This window comes from Lycium ferocissimum, chromosome 11 (assembly GCF_029784015.1).
Source record: "Lycium ferocissimum isolate CSIRO_LF1 chromosome 11, AGI_CSIRO_Lferr_CH_V1, whole genome shotgun sequence".
NCBI lineage: Eukaryota > Viridiplantae > Streptophyta > Magnoliopsida > Solanales > Solanaceae > Lycium > Lycium ferocissimum.
In genome coordinates, this window is record NC_081352.1 from 52,077,016 (window position 1) to 52,095,768 (window position 18,753).

Sequence of the window (18,753 nt, forward strand, 5' to 3'; positions counted from 1 at the left end):
ATATAACAACAGGCACTCTTCGGAAGAGACATAACTCTTCATACTACTAAAAAATCGGATTTTCAGGCCTAAAAAACCGACCTCGGCCGAGGTCGGAAAACCGATTTTCACGATCGGTGAAATTGTAATAGTTATTTTTCAATTTTAAAAAAATAAACCGACCTCATGAGGTCGGTAATATTGTATCAAAGTTTGAAAAAATAAAGTACCGACCTCACTAGGTCGAAATTTAATATGATGGTAACTATTATCTTTTATTTTTAATTTAAAGAATACGGGATCTTCTATTATGTCTATTATTAAAAATAATTTTAAAATAATTTTTAATAAACCGACCGTGATAGTATGCTTTTAACTTAAAAATAAAATTATTAAATATACCCGACCCATGATAATGGTAATATTAGCCAAATAAAATTAAAAGAACCCTGATTAATGAAACCCTTCTCTTTCCATTTCTCTCTCTTTCCCTCTTAACGTTTTTGAGGTCTCTCTCTCTCTAAACCTAATACAACGTCGACGTTACCAACAGTGCAGGGAGTCACCGTCGTCGTCCACACCCAGAACCAGTGCAGGGAGTCACCGACGTCGTCCACACCCAGAACCACTGCTGCCGTCGCCAGTTATCATCAACATTTGAGGTTGGTTTTCTTTTTTTTCTTGGCTAAGAAATTTGTTACTGGGCTGAGTTGTTAGAGCTTTAGTTATTGAGTTGTTAGAGCTTCAGTTACTGAACTTGACATTAATTGTATGCTTCAATTTGCTGAATAAAAGAAGAGTAAACACAATTACACATAGAGGGTCTTCCATAAATTCTCAGAAAAATTACTTTGGCCATTTGGGGATACAAAATAATGAATTTACTTTGGCTATATGGGGAATCAGATCTAGAAAATAGTGAAGATGCTAAATGCAATTACCAATAAAGGGTCTTGAATATATTCTCCAAATATTACTTTGGCCATTTGGGGATACGAAATAATGAAATAACACTCAATTGGAGTGGAAAATCAAGAAAGATGAGGATACAGATGGTTTTTTTTTTAAATTTTTTTACATGCTTCAATTACTGAAGTTGACATTATGTACTTCAATTTTTTGAAAGAAATATATAAGAGCTAAACGCAATTACACATAAATGGTATTAAATAAATGTTTAATACTTTAATGTCCTTGAGGATGCATGCCTTTCAACTTGGTACTCTAGTTCCGTCCTTGGAGGAGTCCTTTTAAGTATTTATGTGATTCCAAATTCCATTAGCTTTACTGCATATGCGCGGTGTGTGTTTTAGTGAAATCACCTGCCTGCAATTAGGAGTATTTGTATCTATTATGTTATGGTGGTTCATGTTCTTGCTTCTTCTTTGAACCCCATAAACCCAATATAGCAAACTTGGGATAACCAGAGTCAATAATTATAGACAGACAAGCATTCATGATTGCTGAGACTTCTTTTTACCCATATAACAGATGCTGGTAATATGTCAAAGGATCAACTTAACTGATACTAGTAGTTAGAGAGGAAAGAGTAATTGTCTAAATAGAAACATTATCTAGTTACATGTAGTAAAGAAAAAAGGGTGCAGGAATAGAACTCCACAGCAATAAGAAAAAACTAGTGGTAACAACTAACGACAGTCAACTACCAAACAAGTATTGTGACAGCATCATCAGCTTGGGTTGCCATGCGAACCTCCTAAGTTCATGTTCCTGCGTAACGAATTTAACTCAGAAAACTGTGGAAGGAAAAAAAACAAATAAGAAGTTGGGAATTGCAAATGTGTTTCATGATCTTAGGACATTGTAGGTAGATAAGGATACGCGAGATACCTTTGATGTATGATTTTCAAGGAGAAACATCATATGAGGGTGAAACTCCAGGTCGAACTCCAGAGAAGATAGCCTTGTGATCCATCTTTTCCACATAATCAGTCCAAAAAGACGAACCTCCAGCAAGCTCCTCCGATTCCAGGAAATTATCAGGTTGGTCTTGAGCCAAGTTATTCATGTTCATCTCATCCATGAGCATTTTTCCCAAATATAAAATCTGCAGCACTTGCAATCTTCTTTCTCCCTTCATTCTTTCCCCCCAACTCTTCTTCAATTTGCATTTTCCTTTTTTCACCTCGATCGTCTCTTCCCTTGTTTTCAATTCCATCTTCTATCTCATCACTATGTTCCTGTGCAACTTCAGTGCTGCCTAGCTCTCGTGTACATGCATATAAAAAGTTGAACAAGAGCATTTTGTCTTTCTTAGAGGACATATTATTCCCGGCTTGCGTATTGTCTTCCATATCTTTCTCCAATATGTCTAGTCGCCGTTGCAGCATTATGATTTCTTCCCTCACTGCGACTTGCTCTTCCCTGATTTCTTTAATATCCTTCTCCATTGTAAACGCAGCCGTTTCATCAATAGCTTGCTCAGTTGGCTGCTCATTCATCTGGGACTTTGGAGTCTTCCTCTTGATATTCTTCAACCACTGCTTTTTTCCTCTCTGAAACAATTCATGCCGAAACTCAAATCTGCCCAAATTACTTTCCTGAATCCCTATTATTTCATAAAGAAAAAGAAAAAAACATTAAAAATAATCTCAAGTTCTCAACTATAACATAGTACTACAACGCAATACTAATAAAATCATACTTACATAGCTGTTGAGTTGGCAGACGAAGCTACAGATATTGTTATGGCGGGAGAAGCAAGGTAGAACTTGAGCAGCAAATTTATGACAATCATTAATAATGAAGCTTGTACCATTATTACTCCATGAAATCAAGGAGTTGAACTGAATGTCAGCAAGCATTTCATAAGTCTTTAACACAGAGGGACATGGTCGCCTTTGAGAATTGCGACGATTCGAAACATTACCATGAAGTACTTCATTGCTTATGTTGTCACATTGATCATCATCCTCTAGCATTGATATGCCTATGTGAACATCTTTTAGCCCTTCATTACCTTCTCCCAAAACTTCAATAATATCATCTATACTTGTCATTTTGCCTTTTCCTCTGTCTGATTCCATAGTTAAAGATATCTTTCACAATGAACTTCAAACAAAATTACTAGCTGTTCAAGTGTTCAAGACTCAATGTATTTTGATAAGTGCTCAGTTTTCTGAAATTTTATACTAGTACTCTTCTAGTTGTATAAGTACCATTCTTATTCTAACATGCATTCCCCCTAACTTTCAGTTTTTTGGGTTGATAACACTTTAGGTCCCTAAATTGATAATTTGTGATTTTGGTCCTAATGATATGCGACTAAACATATTGAACCTTCAATTATTTGAAGTAGTGCAACATGCAGGAACTTCCTAATATAAGGAGAAAATTAAAACTTGTAGAAAATTAAAACTTGTTTACTTCCAAGAAAAAAAATTCTAACCAGTCTGGCCACTTTGTAAAAAACCAGTCTGGCCACTTTGTAACTAGTTTTTATACTTATTCCTGGTCACACAAATTTAAAGTGCCTTTATTTCTGGTTTTGCCCGTGATCTATTCTGTTATTTGGTATATAATACGGATTCTAGTTGACTAGACTAAGAGAACACACGGTTTTAGCTCAAACTCTCTCTCTCTCACTATATATATATATATATATATATATGACTATATCTGTATGAGTAGAACAAGTATAGATAAGAGTCCGATCTAGATTTCATAATTCACTCTTTTTAACACCTTTCCTAGAAGGTGATTGTAGTCTTTAGGTGCTCTTTTTGGTGTAATAATTTTGATGTCTATGGTGATATATTCACATTTGTTACCCAAAAAAACTTAAAACTCACGGGGTCTAAATGACCCTTCGCGACTTCATAAGTTGATTGCATAAACCAAGTCGTAGTTTACATCACTAAAAATTATTAGAGCACTCAGTCAGAGAGCTTGTATCGCCATGTTTCTAGCCAACTTATCAAGAATATTTGAATAGATCAAGCATTCAGAACCTCATTATTGATAGCCATTGATTTTAGGATACTCTCAGATAAATCTCCAATATCTCTTAGAAATATTTCTAATCTCCTTCGATTTCTCACATCGTAAATCCACAGCTGTTACAGTCCTTAATCTGAATAAACACTGAAGTAGTGCTATCGAAAATTGAGAGAGAAGAGAAGAGAAAGAAGGAAGATTCGACTAAGACGGGATAACTTTCATTAACTATTTCACACAGCTCTCAGATACAACTTGAGCTTCTTAGAGATTGAAGCTATATGCAGCTGAAAACTGAGGAAGGAAATCAACTGACAAAATTAACATAATTTGAAAAAGAACCCACAACCGATATGATTCAACTGCCTTTCAGTTGCTAACCTCCCAACAGATTATCTTCAGAACCCTCCATTTGCATCTCATTTCCATTTTGCTCATGACAACCGCTTGAATTAGCACCAAACATGTTATTCCAGCTTCTTCTGATAATACAGTATTGCATATGCTGCTACCATACTTGGTGTACAATCAGAAACCGGAACACTCATCTTCCCCTGGGTTGAGCAACCAAAGCTTATCTGGGGAGGCCTTACCAGCTTAATAACCCCTTCAGCAGCAATAATTTGTTTTTCTTGAAGGTTGTCATCAAGTATTAAATCCCTGCGATTCAAGATTCCCGAATCATATTTTAAGCCATTTTATAGATTTATAGCATGTACTTCCAGACACACATAGGCACACAATTGCAGCTCTCTAGTTATCAACTTAAAAACCTTTTGTTCCATCTTTAATGCTTTCTTGAATAGAATTTTGTGTGTTTTGGCTGGATACTTGAAGTCTACCAGGTGTTATAAATGTTTAATACTTTAATGTCCTTGAGGATGCATGCCTTTCAACTTGGTACTCTAGTATGGGCCTTCTGTTCAGTTCCATTTATTGGATCTTTTCTCTTTTTGTGACAGAAAATCCAGGGGGCAGTGGCCCTTCTGCAAGACTAATGAATTAAAACTACCCAATTCATTCTTTTTTGTACTTCACTTCACTTGTGAGTAGTTGAATACTAAAATCCAAAGTTGTTTTTGGACTTTAGGTTGATAAGCAAGATGCCAGCAATAGCATACTGCCTACTATAACAAATACAATTCTGCTGGTATGTTATATCAACAACTACAACCTTTTTGAATTTGTCAACATTACTAGTTCCTTGTTGTCCTCCAGATATTCTTCAAATTGATCACAGAGTTGACACCCATTGTTTATGAACAAGTGATTGCCTCTTTTCTCCAGGGGTGAACACAACAGCAAAAAAAAAAAAGGTTTCTCAACAGATTTAGCCACATTTGCTATCTTTTGGCTAGTTATGGCAGCAGGTATTTCCATCAACTGCTTTTGCATTATGCCACTTGCATTTGCCTCAACATGAACTTTTTGAACTACAAACCAGGTTCTTGACCAGTTATTGTAACTGCAGCAGATGATGCACCTGATGCAACTAAAGGCAGTTGCTTTCCCTCTGTCACATTTAATTGTTTTGCAATCTCCATCACTGCCACTGTTGATGCAACCAGCTGTTTGTTTGCAGCAACATCACCAACCTCAACAACTTTTTCATGCTCACCCTCTCCATCCTCTAAAGCTGCAACAACCAGTTCTTTCCCATCATTAGCATCAGTTGGTTTTTCTTTTGTCGCTGCTAGTTGTTGCTGATTTGCACCTTCTGCTACAACTGGTATATTTTTACCCTTGTTATTTTTCCATTTGTAGACAATCCAAGGTGGATGATGTATATGATTTATGATTTGGTGTGCCACATATTCTGGGAGTTATTTGCTTTGATTTCAATCTTACACTTCTTGAAGACTGTGAATTTGTTTCATGATGTAACTGATGATCCAAACAGAAAAGAGGCAATAAAGAAAGAAAGAAAGAAATGAAAGGTTTCAATGTTTCTAAGGTTTCAATGTTTCCTTTCTGTTTGTCTTCATTTCCATGTATCAAGAGGCAAATAGTCTAAGTGTGGTATATAGGAGGTTGACAACCATTGATCATGTACCAGAGCTGCACATTTACTTGAGAAGTAAAAATCGATTGTGGAGAAATCCTTTAGGTGGGTGTTTACTAAATGTTTGATAGTTTTTTCTATTGAATTCGAGATTTAAGTCGGTCGCTAATGTTACCTTTTTATTTCAGAATCAATATCAACATTCAAAGGCGGAGTTTCTTCGTACTCAGCCACCCAACACAGAGCTGACAGAAGAACAAATGGAGGAAAGGTGGCTTGAGAGTGTTGGTGGTCCCACTAGGTTTGGCACAGCTTACGGAATGCCACATCGTGCATATCGTCGACTCGGTCGCCCCCGGAAGGCCTACATTCTTCCAATACCGAGTCGTTCGATAGAGTGAGTGCTATGGCCATGGAGCAAAAGATTGCCGAGCTATCTAGCCGCTACGTGCCTCGGAGGAAAGGGAGAGGCGGAGGGACGTGCAGTTTGACGGTATGAGGGCCCAGTTAGACGCATTACTTGCTTCGAGGGGGATTCCCTCGTGTCCTGATGATGCTCGTAACCCCCATACTCAATCTAATGGTGCGACTGATGATGGGACTCATGTGTCAAACACACAAAGGCATGTTTGAATGTTAATGTTGTGGATTTGCGAGGGGTGAAGTAGTCTAATGTTGTAGACTAACTTAGTGTAGACTAGTTTAATATTTTGTGGATGTTTACAAATGTTGAAGTAGTTTAATGTTGTTTTGATGTTTGCGAAGGTTGAAGTAGCTTAATTAATGTCTCTTGTGAATGTTTGATTGACGTTTTTATTCAACTTTGAAGTAGTTTCGAATTGAATTTGATGTTTTGGTGGTTGTAATATATGTGTTGTAATAGTAGCTTATTGTTTTATGTATTTATAGTAGTTTGGTGTATTGTTGGCAGCTATTTGAGCTGGTGTTAATTGAAAGTAAAATTATTTTCATTCTTGACAGGGGGCAGCTGGAATAACAGCTAGGTGCTACAATTTTTTTTGCAGAATACCGACCTCATGAGGTCGGTATTCTGGAAAATTTTCCCAGGAATTGCAAATTACCGACCTCATGAGGTCGGTTTTCTGGAAAAAAATTCAGGGAATTGCAAATTACCGACCTCATGAGGTCGGTATTTTGGAAAAATTTTCAGGGAATTGCAAATTAACGACCTCATGAGGTCGGTATTATGGAAAATTTTCCAGGGAATTGGAAATTACCAACCTCATGAGGTCGATTTTCTGGAAAATGTTCCATATTACCGACCTCATGAGGTCGGTTTTCTGCAAAATTTTCCAGGGAATTGGAAATTACCGACCTCATGAGGTCGGTTTTGTGGAAAATCTTCCAGGGAATTGCAAATTACCGACCTCATGAGGTCGGTTTTCTGGAAAATAGGACGACAGAAATCTAAAACAATATATATATATATATATATTCATATAACTTACCGAGCTCATGAGGCCGGTAAACTAATATCATTTTATTATTAATATAATTTACCGACCTCACGAGGTCGGTACTTTATATAATTAATTAATTATAATAGCTGACCAAAAAAATATTACCGACCTCATGAGGTCGGTCTTTATATAATTAATTAATTATAATAGCCGACCAAAAAAATATTACCGACCTCATGAGGTCGGTGTTTTGCGACCTCATGAGGTCGGTAATAATTCCGACCCACTCTTTTCCGACCTTCAACTGAGGTCGGTTTTGAGGTCGGTTTTTGCCGAAAACCGACCTCATGAGGTCGGAAATTGCCCTTTTTTTAGGTCGGAAAATCCAGTTTTTTTAGTAGTGTGTACAGGCAACCTTTCAGAAGAGGGGTAACTCTTCAATTGTGAACCCATAAATTATAACTGAAGAGTTAACTAGGTTTCTACGCATATAAAATTCATACCTTATAACATAAGATTTATATATTTAGCCCATAAAACTAATATTTTATTAGATCAGAAAAATGGACTTCTTTAATTGATAGCAATTGTATTATTATATTAAATATGTGAGTCCACCAAATAGAGTATTTCCAACAATCTCCTACTTAGACCACATATATTTCTGAAAAATTGTACATAACTAAAACTTTATGGTGCGCACAATTTGCTATAAGCATCCTCAGATCATAAGGTATTAGATTGTGAAGAATTTTCATGTAGAAAGTAATATTGTAGTAAAGGACTAGTGTCATGAAACTTTCTTAAATCTAAGATTTTAGGATTGTTAGCGCATTCTAGAACTATAAGGCATTAGATTTTAGAAAATTTCAAATGGATTATGACATTAAAACAATATCATTAATACCAAGGGTTACATATCTACAAATTTGAGAGTAGCCAAAGCATCTTAAATTTGATAGTCAAGATGTGTCAACCTTATAAAGGTATGATATTAATATTGCAATCAATTCATTAGGTAATTAGTCGGTCGCCCAAAGGGACAGTTAATATGGGGAATTGATTGGGGTAGAATGAGACATTTAAATATTAAGAACAGAACTTTTCTGGTCGCCCATAGGTACAATAAAGTTCGAAGGGTTTTTGTATTTAAATTGTTTCAGTTTTATAGTTAGTAAGTTCCATGCGGTTTGCAAACTTCTGCCCAAAGGTGATGTTGGAATTTACTAGTGTCAAGTTCATTTGTCTTTAGCACAAAAGTAACTTTGAATTTTTGGCAGCATTATTCTACAGAACTTTATGTAGATTTTTGATGTACTTTTCGGATTTTCTAAAGCAGCCTTGCATAAAGCAAATATTGATCTGCATTTTTCCAGTTGCATTTTGGGGATGTTCTTTTTTTGCTACTTTTCCGCTGCACATAAAAGAAATAATTATTTGTACTGGGAATGGAATTATACCATTTGTGTTTCTTGTTTCAAATAGAATAGATTAGTCTAATATTTTGCCAAAGTAACCTCTATTAGATAAAATTTATTTATTTTGAACATTAAGCATGTTTTGTCTATGCGAAATAATTATCCCAAAGGAAGATTATTTTGGCCAGACTATTGATAGTTATGAATATATGATGGATTTAGTAATATTATGTTGGTAATGTGTCGGTCCAAAGAAAGACATATTACTAGGGCGATTTGGTAGTCAATATTTATGAACTATATATAAGAGTACCATTACAAATTATTATTTATGTCCAAAGACTAAATAATAATGTTGTGTTAGGTATCTTGAGACGAGCCCTTTTAGGGTATAAATGTGTTTGGAATATGTATATCCGAAATTCGTCGAAACTAAAGCATATACACATTAAATTTCTAATTGTGTGAAGGCAAGAGTTTAGAGTTTCTTGTGTCAATAGAGCATATTAGTACAAACTCCATTATTGCGGATCTGCTCATGAAAGGTTGCAACATATTTTTTGTTTCCTAATAGAAATCAAAGAAAACTTTTGTTCAATAAAGTCATTCTTAAACACAATTGTTAAGACTCCATAGAGAAGTGGGCGTGGGATTCAGGAAACCATTGGCTAGTACTGAAGAAGTGTCTCGATTCATCTAATGAAGAAACCCATATCACGAGAAACCAAAAATTAAACTCCAATAATAATATTTTTTTTTGCGCGGATTGTCACTCATTTGGGGTGGTCTTTAATTTTTGTCCTTTAAATTGGTGGTCTTTAAGTTTTGCAAATTCTGCCCTAAGGCAGAATTTGCAAAGGCAGAGGACAAAAATTAAAGACCACCAGTTTGAGGGCCAAAAATTAAAGACCATCCCCAGCGAAGGGCAATCCTACAAATTGCCCATAGTAATATTGGTAGTAATCTGCCCAACTATCCAAAAGTTATTAAAGAATATCGAACAATCTTCAGGGGAAAAATTGCTCAAAACTTGAAAAAAAACGATAGTGCTTTCAAAACTTTCAAACCCCAACCTCACATCACTGCACAAGTGAAAGTGTATGTCTTTTTCTTTCCACATATAATGAAAGAAAACGACAAGAGAAGTTGAAACGAAGCGGCCAAAAAATACTGCACCCATAACTTTTTAACAAAAAATATAGCGGAAACATTTCTCCAATTATTGGAAAAGCGCAGTATTTTTATATCTGAACTTTCCCCGAAAGTATTAAAAATCACGTCTAATGATCTAACTAAACCGTGCTCTGATACCATTTGTTGGAAAACTTGATTAACAACACAGGATCGCAAGTAAATCATTAGACAGTGTTGAACACTTACCTTACTTTTGGAGAAATTGTAGAAAGACTAATTACAAGATCTTCTAAGTCTTGTTACTTTCTTTGTGACAATGGGGTAGAGAGGAAAAGAATTGGTAACAGACTTAGGGACCACAACCAATATATAACAGAGACGCACCTCTTCAGAAGAGACATAACTCTTCACACGCAACCTTTCAGAAGAGGTGTAACTCTTCAGTTATGAACTCATCAATTATAACCGAAGAATTAACTAGATTTCTACGCATATAAAATTCATACCTTATAACATAAGATTTATATATTTAGCCCATAAAATTAATACTTTATTAGATCAGAAAAATGGACTTCCTTAATTGATAGCAATCCATGTACAATTATATTAAATATGTTAGTCCACCAAATAGAGAATTTCCAACAAATCTTACTTAAGAACCTATTCATTAGATGCTAATCAGCTTGTGGAACGAAAATGAATCAGGTGAATGCGTCAACTAAGATTCTCACCAACAGTCCACAACCCCCGCCCCCCCCCCCTCCCCCTCCCCCACCCCCACCTACTTTGAATAAGAAATATGTCTTTGTCTAGACTAGAATGTTATGTTGGTTACAGAACGTGGCCAAGTTGCTTGAAATTGAAAGCACAAATCGAACCTACTAAACATTACTAATAACTGCATAACTCTATGGAACTAAAAATTGATTCTTCCGAGGGAAAGCTCCTTTATTATTGAGAGGATTCTTAAAATATTTTCTTTATTTAAAAAAAAAAAGTGTTTTCAGATTAGAATGCAAATAATGCAAAGGATATTAAGACGATTCTGAATTTGGGAACTATCGATGTCGAATTAGTGCGGAATTCATACAGTTTTGAAATAATAAGGAAGGATTTTAATTCACATTCAAAAGATGAAAGTTGTGGAAATGAGAATGTTGCGATGGATGTGTAGGAACACTAGGAGAGATAGGATTAAGAATGAACATATCCATGATAAGGTAGGAGTGGCATCGGTAGGGGACAAGATGCGGGAAGCGAGGCTGAGATGGTTTGGACATGTGAAGAGGAGAGACACAGATGCCCCAGTGCGGAGGTGTGAGAGATTGGCTATGGACGGTTTCAGAAGAGGTAGAGGTAGGCCGAAGAAGTATTGGGGAGAGGTTATTAGACAGGACATAGCGCACTTCCAGCTTACCGAGGACATGACCTTAGATAGGAGGTTATGGAGGACTCATATTAGGGTAGAAGGCTAGTAGGCAATCCCGCTTATCCCTTCGTACTAGTAGTCACAGGTTTGCTCTTTAGTTTATTGTCCTTTGATTCCTACTACTATCTGTTGTTTATTTGATTATCTTATTTATATGTGGTAGCTACTGCTCTTTTCTTTCAGATTGCTTAATCATGGTTTTTCGCTTCCGTTAGTTTCATTTTCATACTGCTTTGAACAGTTTGTCCTTATCTGACCTTTTTTGTCATGTTTTCTCTTGAGCCGAGGGTCTTTTAGAAACAACCTCCCTAGTCCCTACCTTCTGAGGTAAGGGTAAGGTCTGAGTACACTTTACGCTCCCCAGACCCCACATTGTGGGATTTAACTGGGTATGTTGTTGTTGTTGGTGGTGGTGATGAATTAGTGGCCAACAAGTGACAATAGGACCATTTTTTGGGCATTGTTATGCTAGCAAGGCCCAGCCCATTTTAGAAATTCAGGTTTGTTAATGGGCAAAAAACATAGGGTCATTTTCACGATTACGCTTCAAAGGCACTGGTCTTTAATTTTTGCCCCTCAAATCGGTGATCTTTAATTTTTTCCCTTTGCCTAATACCCTGAGGTTTGGGTTCGAACACCGGCTCACCAAAAAAAAAAAAATCGCAAGGCAGAGTTTTGTAGCAAAGTTAGGCCTATTCGGACCAAAGTTAGGCCTCAGGTAGAGTTTTGCAAAACTGTGCCTGCAGGTAGAGTTTTGCATTCAAAATTCTGCCTGAGGTAGAGTTTTGCATGCAAAATTATGCCTTGTGAATCCAAACCTCTGCCTTACCAAATTCCTTCTTGTTTTTCTATTTTTTGCTGAGCTGGGGTTTGAATCCAGAACCTTGGGGTATTAGGCAAAGGGTAAAAATTAAATACCACCAATTTGAGGGGCAAAAATTAAAGACCAGTGCTTTTGAAGGGCAACCCGCACAAAAAAAGAAAAAGAAAAACGGATATGTACATAGATAGTGGGTATATAATTAGAGAATATGACGATATTTTTCAGTTTACAAATGCTATATTACAAGGAAATACAAGTCAAGTAAAGAAGAAATATAATCCTTCATCTACTTGAGAAATAATCAATAAATATAACTTACAATTTAGCGGTACCAATGGACCTTTAATGTCGATTCAATTCTCACAGTTTTCCTTTTCCTTATTCCTTATATAATACAAAATTGTTTAGATACCAAGATATTAAAGTGAGGGAATTCGTCACATTTGCCCTATGAAGTAAGTCAGAAAGATATGTTAGGACCCTCCCCAAATCCTTCCCTTTTGCGGTTTACTCTTCAATTTCACGCAATTACTTGCATTTGATATTAGGAAACTTTATGCAAAATGTACAGGCCAAACAACAGTTTACATTTTATATAGTCCACTAGGAATAGCCAAATGTACAGGCCAAACAACAGTTTACATTTTATATAGTCCAATAATATATTCCACTAGGAATAGCCAAATTTTTTAAAAGTAGCGGCGTCTCTTTCAATATTTTCCAACTTTACTTCACATTTTCCAAACCACATACATATTCCCTATGTTTATATACTTTTTTTATTGGGAGAAGGGTCAAAAATATCTCTCTACTTTGAAAAATGGGCTAAAAATATCCTCCAAACTAATTTGAGGTCAAAAATACCCCTCGCGCCATCAAAGTTTTTACATATACTCATGTCTTAACTGAAATTCCCAAATCCGTGAAGATAATTAGGTTTCATTTTTTAAACCCGCTCCATTATTTAAACCCGACCAACTAAATAAAACCTACGACCCTACAATCCCCTTTAAACATGTAGACCTGTAGGGAAAAAATGTGATCGTAGGATCATAGGTTTTTATATAGTTTAGTTGGATTTAAATAATGGAGCGAGTTTAAAAAATGAAACCGGATTATCTTCGCGGATTTGGGAATTTCTGTTAAGACAGGGGTATATGTGAAAAATTTGATGATGTGAGGGGTATTTTTGACCCAAAATTAGTTTGGAGGATATTTTTAGCCCTTTTCCCGAAGTAGAGGGATATTTTTGACCCTTTTCCCCTTTTTATCTTACTTTTGTCTTTCCCATAAATTTAAAAAAAAAAAAAAAAAAAAAAACACTCTAAGTATTCTTAATTTGAAGAGAATAAATTGTAAATCACATAAGACTACTTCTACATATTCACTCTCTCCAACATGAAAGAAGAAAAAAGTTGCTTGACGGTCCATAATTTGGATGTGTTAGGCGAGCTTTCATTTTTATTTGATTCCCAAATAAAAAATGATTAACCTGTAATCTTTAAGAAACTGTTATTGACAAAAGGAGCCTTTAGCAAAAATGTGTTTTAACATACAAACTCGAACATATAAAAACTCAAAAAGTTTTAAGCATATGTATTAAAAATAACAAATAATACTCGTTTGCATTCCATGCAACTGACTTTCCAAAATATTGTAATGTACTAATCTTGAATGACAACTGGTAAAGTATAGACATCTTCATTAATGAATAAACTGCTGGAACTATAGCAATTCAAAGAACGAGAAGAGCAACTTGGACTAAAAATTATATTTCTTACTTCATTCTGGACATTTTACAGAATATCCAAGATATTTTGACTTTTTATTTTTTATTTTTTATTGTGCTTGAATTTGAGTTTGTTTTTTGGCCATCATCAAGCTTTTGCTGTCAGCAATATATTACTTCTGGGATTTGAGTTCTTCTACCCTCTTTTCAGTCTCCCTCAATGCTTTCCCATAGATGCTAATCAACTGCAAATAGGAAAATATTATTACACATTATCAAGATCAAGTTGCAAAGCTATCACAAGAAACCACAAAAACTGGTTAATATAAAGGTGAGGCCTCAAAGCAATTTCCGGGAATACACACACATATGAATATGAGTTTAAGTTATATACACTATTAACTTAAGCAATTTTTATACCATTAGGTCACCTTTACATGTAGCAGGTAATCGGTCTTGTTTAATTTCAAGATTACAAGTCTCACATTTTAAGGAGGCTTACTTGTAGTTAGTTTTTTGGGGTGACCTGATAGTGTAGAACTTCTTTACACTGATAGAGTATAAACTTAAACTCTATGTATATTAATTGTAAGCCATAAACATACCTCATCAACTTCTTCTGGAGTCACTATAAATGGAGGAGACATCATGATGGTATCACTAGCAACACGTACCAACATACCATTCTTCTGACACTGCGCTCCAAAATATGTACCAATACCTGAGCAAATTACATAAGCTAAGAGTTTAATTTGACCATCGATTATTGGAGAGCCAATGAGGAAATTACATACCCCATTCAGGAGGGAAAGGATCATTAGGAGATTTGTTATCCGCAAGGATCAAACCATTTCCCCTAATCTACATACGGAAAAATAAGAGTGAAGCAAATGAACAACCAATCATTAGGAAGTTTCTCCCACTTATGGGACTGTCAGAAAACGCCTTCAGACCTTCTTGAAACTTTGGGGATATTTTATTTACTTTCTCAACCATATTTCTTTCCCTGAAATAATTTGAACATTTTCAGGTCTTTAGAACTAGCTAAGTACAATAGCCAATGTCTATATACTAAATGCATGGTTGTCAGCAACCATAATGCTAGAATAAGCAGACTATACTAGTAGATAAGTCTTATGCAAGTTGCAAGGTAAAGAAAAAAGCACGTGTTCATAAAAATTCATAACTGGGAGGAAGGAAGTCGAATGGCAATTCAAGCATACATACTTGTAGATCTTAAGAGCTTCCAATGCCACCGCGCATGCAACAGGATGCCCAGAATAAGTGAATCCATGTGAAAAGGAACCTAGAGCCAGAAAAAAAAAATCAGCGTTTCGGCTAACAGACAAAGGAAATGATTTGATATGCTATCAAACAAATAGAATGCTCACCAAGTTTATTGCTATGAGAATATATTACATCAGAAATTTCAGGGCTTACAAGGACAGCTCCAATTGGCATATGTGCAGAAGAAAGAGCTTGAAAAACAATTCAGGAAAGAAAATTTATATATCTAGAAATAAGTTGGTATAGCTGACATCGGATTTTGTTGAAACTACCTTGGCTATGGAGACAAGATCAGGTTTGGTGTTATACTTGTCACATCCAAACATTGTTCCAAGCCTCCCAAAGGCACAGATGACCTCATCCGCAGTGAAAAGAATGTCATATTTCTTCACTACAGCTTGGATCTATAAATGAAACGGAAAATTGCTTTCAGTTATGCATAAGCATAATCTAAAGCAATTAAAATAGATAAATGCAAAAACTGCCAGAAATATAAGAAAGGGATTTGTAGCTGCAAAAGCCCCGTAGGTCGTAGCATTATGTACCCACAAAGTTCTCTATTGCTGCTAATCCTCAATTCTACCTCATGGAAAAAACAAATCCAGATATGCTTGGGTGTACAGACAGAGAAATGTTACCAGTTACACTCATCTTTGACAATGACAGTAACCACAAACTATTTATTTTTTACCAGCTTCATCCTTGTCTTGAAGATTATGCACTTAAAGAATGAAACTTCAAAGGTTCTTAAGAAATAGCTGATTGCCTTCATTCTTTGGCACCACACTATAGAAAGAACTCTCACATCTAGATTGAGCACCCCACGCAACATTCTAAGGAGTAATGCAAAAGCAATTTAGCTTCCTCCTACAAGAATGAAAAGGAACAAACAAAAAGGCAAAGAAAACTACCTTATCAAAATAGGTTGCCGGATGAGATATGACACCTCCTGCCCCCATGACCGGTTCAGCAATGAAAGCAGCAACCTGAGGTGAAAAGGCAAATTAAATCAGAAATAAATCAACCTCAATGCACAAACTGAGTAGCAGGAGTTAAAGTTGACTGAAGTTACTGTTTCAGGTCCCTCTTTGAGAATAAGATCTTCCAAATTTTTAGCCAACCTGGTAGAGAACTCCTCCTCTGTCTCACCTGACATAATATATTTCAACAGAAAATGGTTTATTACATCATAAGAAGAGGAGAAAAGTAAAGAGTTGGTAAGAATAAGTAACAACCTGGCAGATGATAACGCCAATAATGAGGGCAGTCAGTGTGCAGAACAAATGGAGCAGGAAGATTAAATTTTTGGTGTAATGCTGGAAGACTGCAAAAGAAAGTATTAGCCATACAGATACTGGCAACATAATAGTGAATCTTAACGATTTTGATTTCAAATAATGCTTATTATATTCAGAGGCGTCAAATAATGCTTATTGTATTTAGAGGTGGACCCATGATTTTGACCAGAGGAGCAATAATGAGTAAATGCCTTAATATTGACATGTCAATTGTTACTATCGAAATTTGGCGTGCAATTCTTTGAAAACTTAATAATTATGATAAGGTATTAGTAAAATAGTATAAAGTATAAACTTCAACATTGGAAGAAGGAGAACGTGTTTAGAATGGGGAAAAAATTTGATTTGGGGCTTCTTCTTCATTTTTTTCCCCCTTTTGTGTGTGTGTGTGTGAGGGGGGGGGGGTGTTAAGGGAGGACTAAAGAATAAAAAAAGAAGAAGTTGTGGGCTTATTAATTTATTTGTAGAGAGTCTATACAAAACAAACTCAACAAAAAAAATAGAAACTAAACTGCTATAGCTAGGCCCGAACCCAGGTTTCATGTAAGGACTTAAGGGGCCCAACAACCAATTGCACTAAAATAGTGGATATATTTCAGGCGTCCTTTTAAATATACATATGTTTTTTACGGTGTATACATCATATATATACAATATTTTTCCGAGATTAGCAGTGGCACGTGACCCCCTCCTAATAGGGTGGGTCCGCACCTAGTACTGGCAGAGATAAGACTTGAACCATGATATCTGTTACAAAGAACGAGCAAAAACATTATGTAAGCCTAAGGAAAAAAGCAACAAAATAAATAAATAATAGCGATTCTCAGATTACGCTTTTGCTTGAGCTATAAATTTCTTTTTGTTTGGCCTTCCAACCCAACTCACCAGACCCTCGCTCCTGCGGGCCTCCTCTCGCTGGAGTGCATCCGCAGGAGTGGAACTGTTAGAAAAATCATATTTTCTATTTAATATCTCAAAAATAAAAAGAAACATTTCTGAAGTTCCTATTGAGACTTTAATACAAAGACTTGATTCTATTTTATTAACCTTAATGGTAGAATTCATGTTGAATGAAGTTGACATTTTCAAACGGCACTATTATATTCAATTCGATAATTAATGGTCTTAGTGGCCAAATATTGTCTTTATGGTTGTTTACTACTCTTAATTTTTTGGACGTTGGCATGTGATTAATACATTAGACGTTGGCATGTATCCTTCATGTGCTCACGTTGTTGGATATGGAAATATCAAGAGACAACTTCTACTATATATATATATATTCCTATGTCTTCTCTTTTGTGTATTAGACAGAGATAGAGAATAATATAGAGCCAAACATACTTCCTCTCATATGTTATGTGTGCTGGGTTTTCTTTTATTAAATCTTTGTTAGATTCTGGCTCCTAGTTTTGTACTAGAAGAGCTTATTGAATCCTGGGGGATACACTCATACCGGGTGAAATATCCTTAAGGACAGTATCTTATTTGACATGCCTCAAGCATTCAAGAATTTCTCTACACGTGTTCGTGATCAAGTATTTTCCGACAAGATTTGGGATCAAGTATTTTCCATAAGATTTCCAACAGGAACTACCTTCGCGCCTACGCGTATGTTGTGAACCAAGCTAACTTTGTAAGGGCATATGGGCTAGAAGTGGTGAATAAGACTGATTCAATGGGAATTATTGGGCCGAGTAAAATATTGGAGAGTTTTATTTGGGATCCAGACCCAATTAGCAAGAGGTTAAAAGGGACCAGGGGTTGAAAGAAACGGTTATGCGTATTGTGATGCTTCGGCAAAGTCTGCGTCTCTCATCTCTCATTCTCTAACTCTCATCCCCTTCTTCTTATCAGTTCTTCTATGTATTTTCCATTGCTATTTCCTAGTAATTCTGTTTAGTAATTCCAATACTACAAGTTAGTTTCCTTGTGTGTGAACTGGTTATTTATGGTTTGTTTCATTGGTGCTTTCATCCAGAGGTCTTCAATGGAGGACCAAATATCTCAAACAATCGAAGATTCGATTAAGGGCGTGAAGGATTTGTGGTCGAACGATCTCGCTGAAATTCGTTCAATGTTATAGGAGTTGTTGGAAACCTTGCAACGAATAAACTTACCCCGGTGGAATTCCAACGATTTTTTGGTGAGAACCCAGAGTTATGGATTTCTCAGGCTGAACGCTACTCTGAATTCTATGATATTACAGACAACCACAAATTGTCTCTCACCTTGTCGTATCTTGACGGAGCAACTTTGTCGTGATACCGATGGCT

At 35.9% G+C, this 18,753-nt stretch overlaps 2 long non-coding RNA genes and 1 pseudogene across 2 annotated transcripts; 2 read left to right on the forward strand and 1 right to left on the reverse strand.

Annotated features, from left to right (window-relative positions):
• Window positions 1-437: 437 nt before the first annotated feature.
• LOC132036913 (uncharacterized) lies at window positions 438-5,811 on the forward strand. The gene is made up of 3 exons (XR_009409708.1): window positions 438-540; window positions 576-641; window positions 5,381-5,811. It is a non-coding gene; the product is annotated as an uncharacterized LOC132036913 (long non-coding RNA).
• Window positions 5,812-6,055: 244 nt separating this feature from the next.
• LOC132036607 (uncharacterized) lies at window positions 6,056-6,859 on the forward strand. Its single transcript, XR_009409627.1, has 2 exons — window positions 6,056-6,268; window positions 6,372-6,859. It is a non-coding gene; the product is annotated as an uncharacterized LOC132036607 (long non-coding RNA).
• A 6,922-nt stretch (window positions 6,860-13,781) lies between these two features.
• LOC132036481 (gamma aminobutyrate transaminase 1, mitochondrial-like) lies at window positions 13,782-16,559 on the reverse strand (annotated as a pseudogene).
• Between the last annotated feature and the right edge of the window lie 2,194 nt (window positions 16,560-18,753).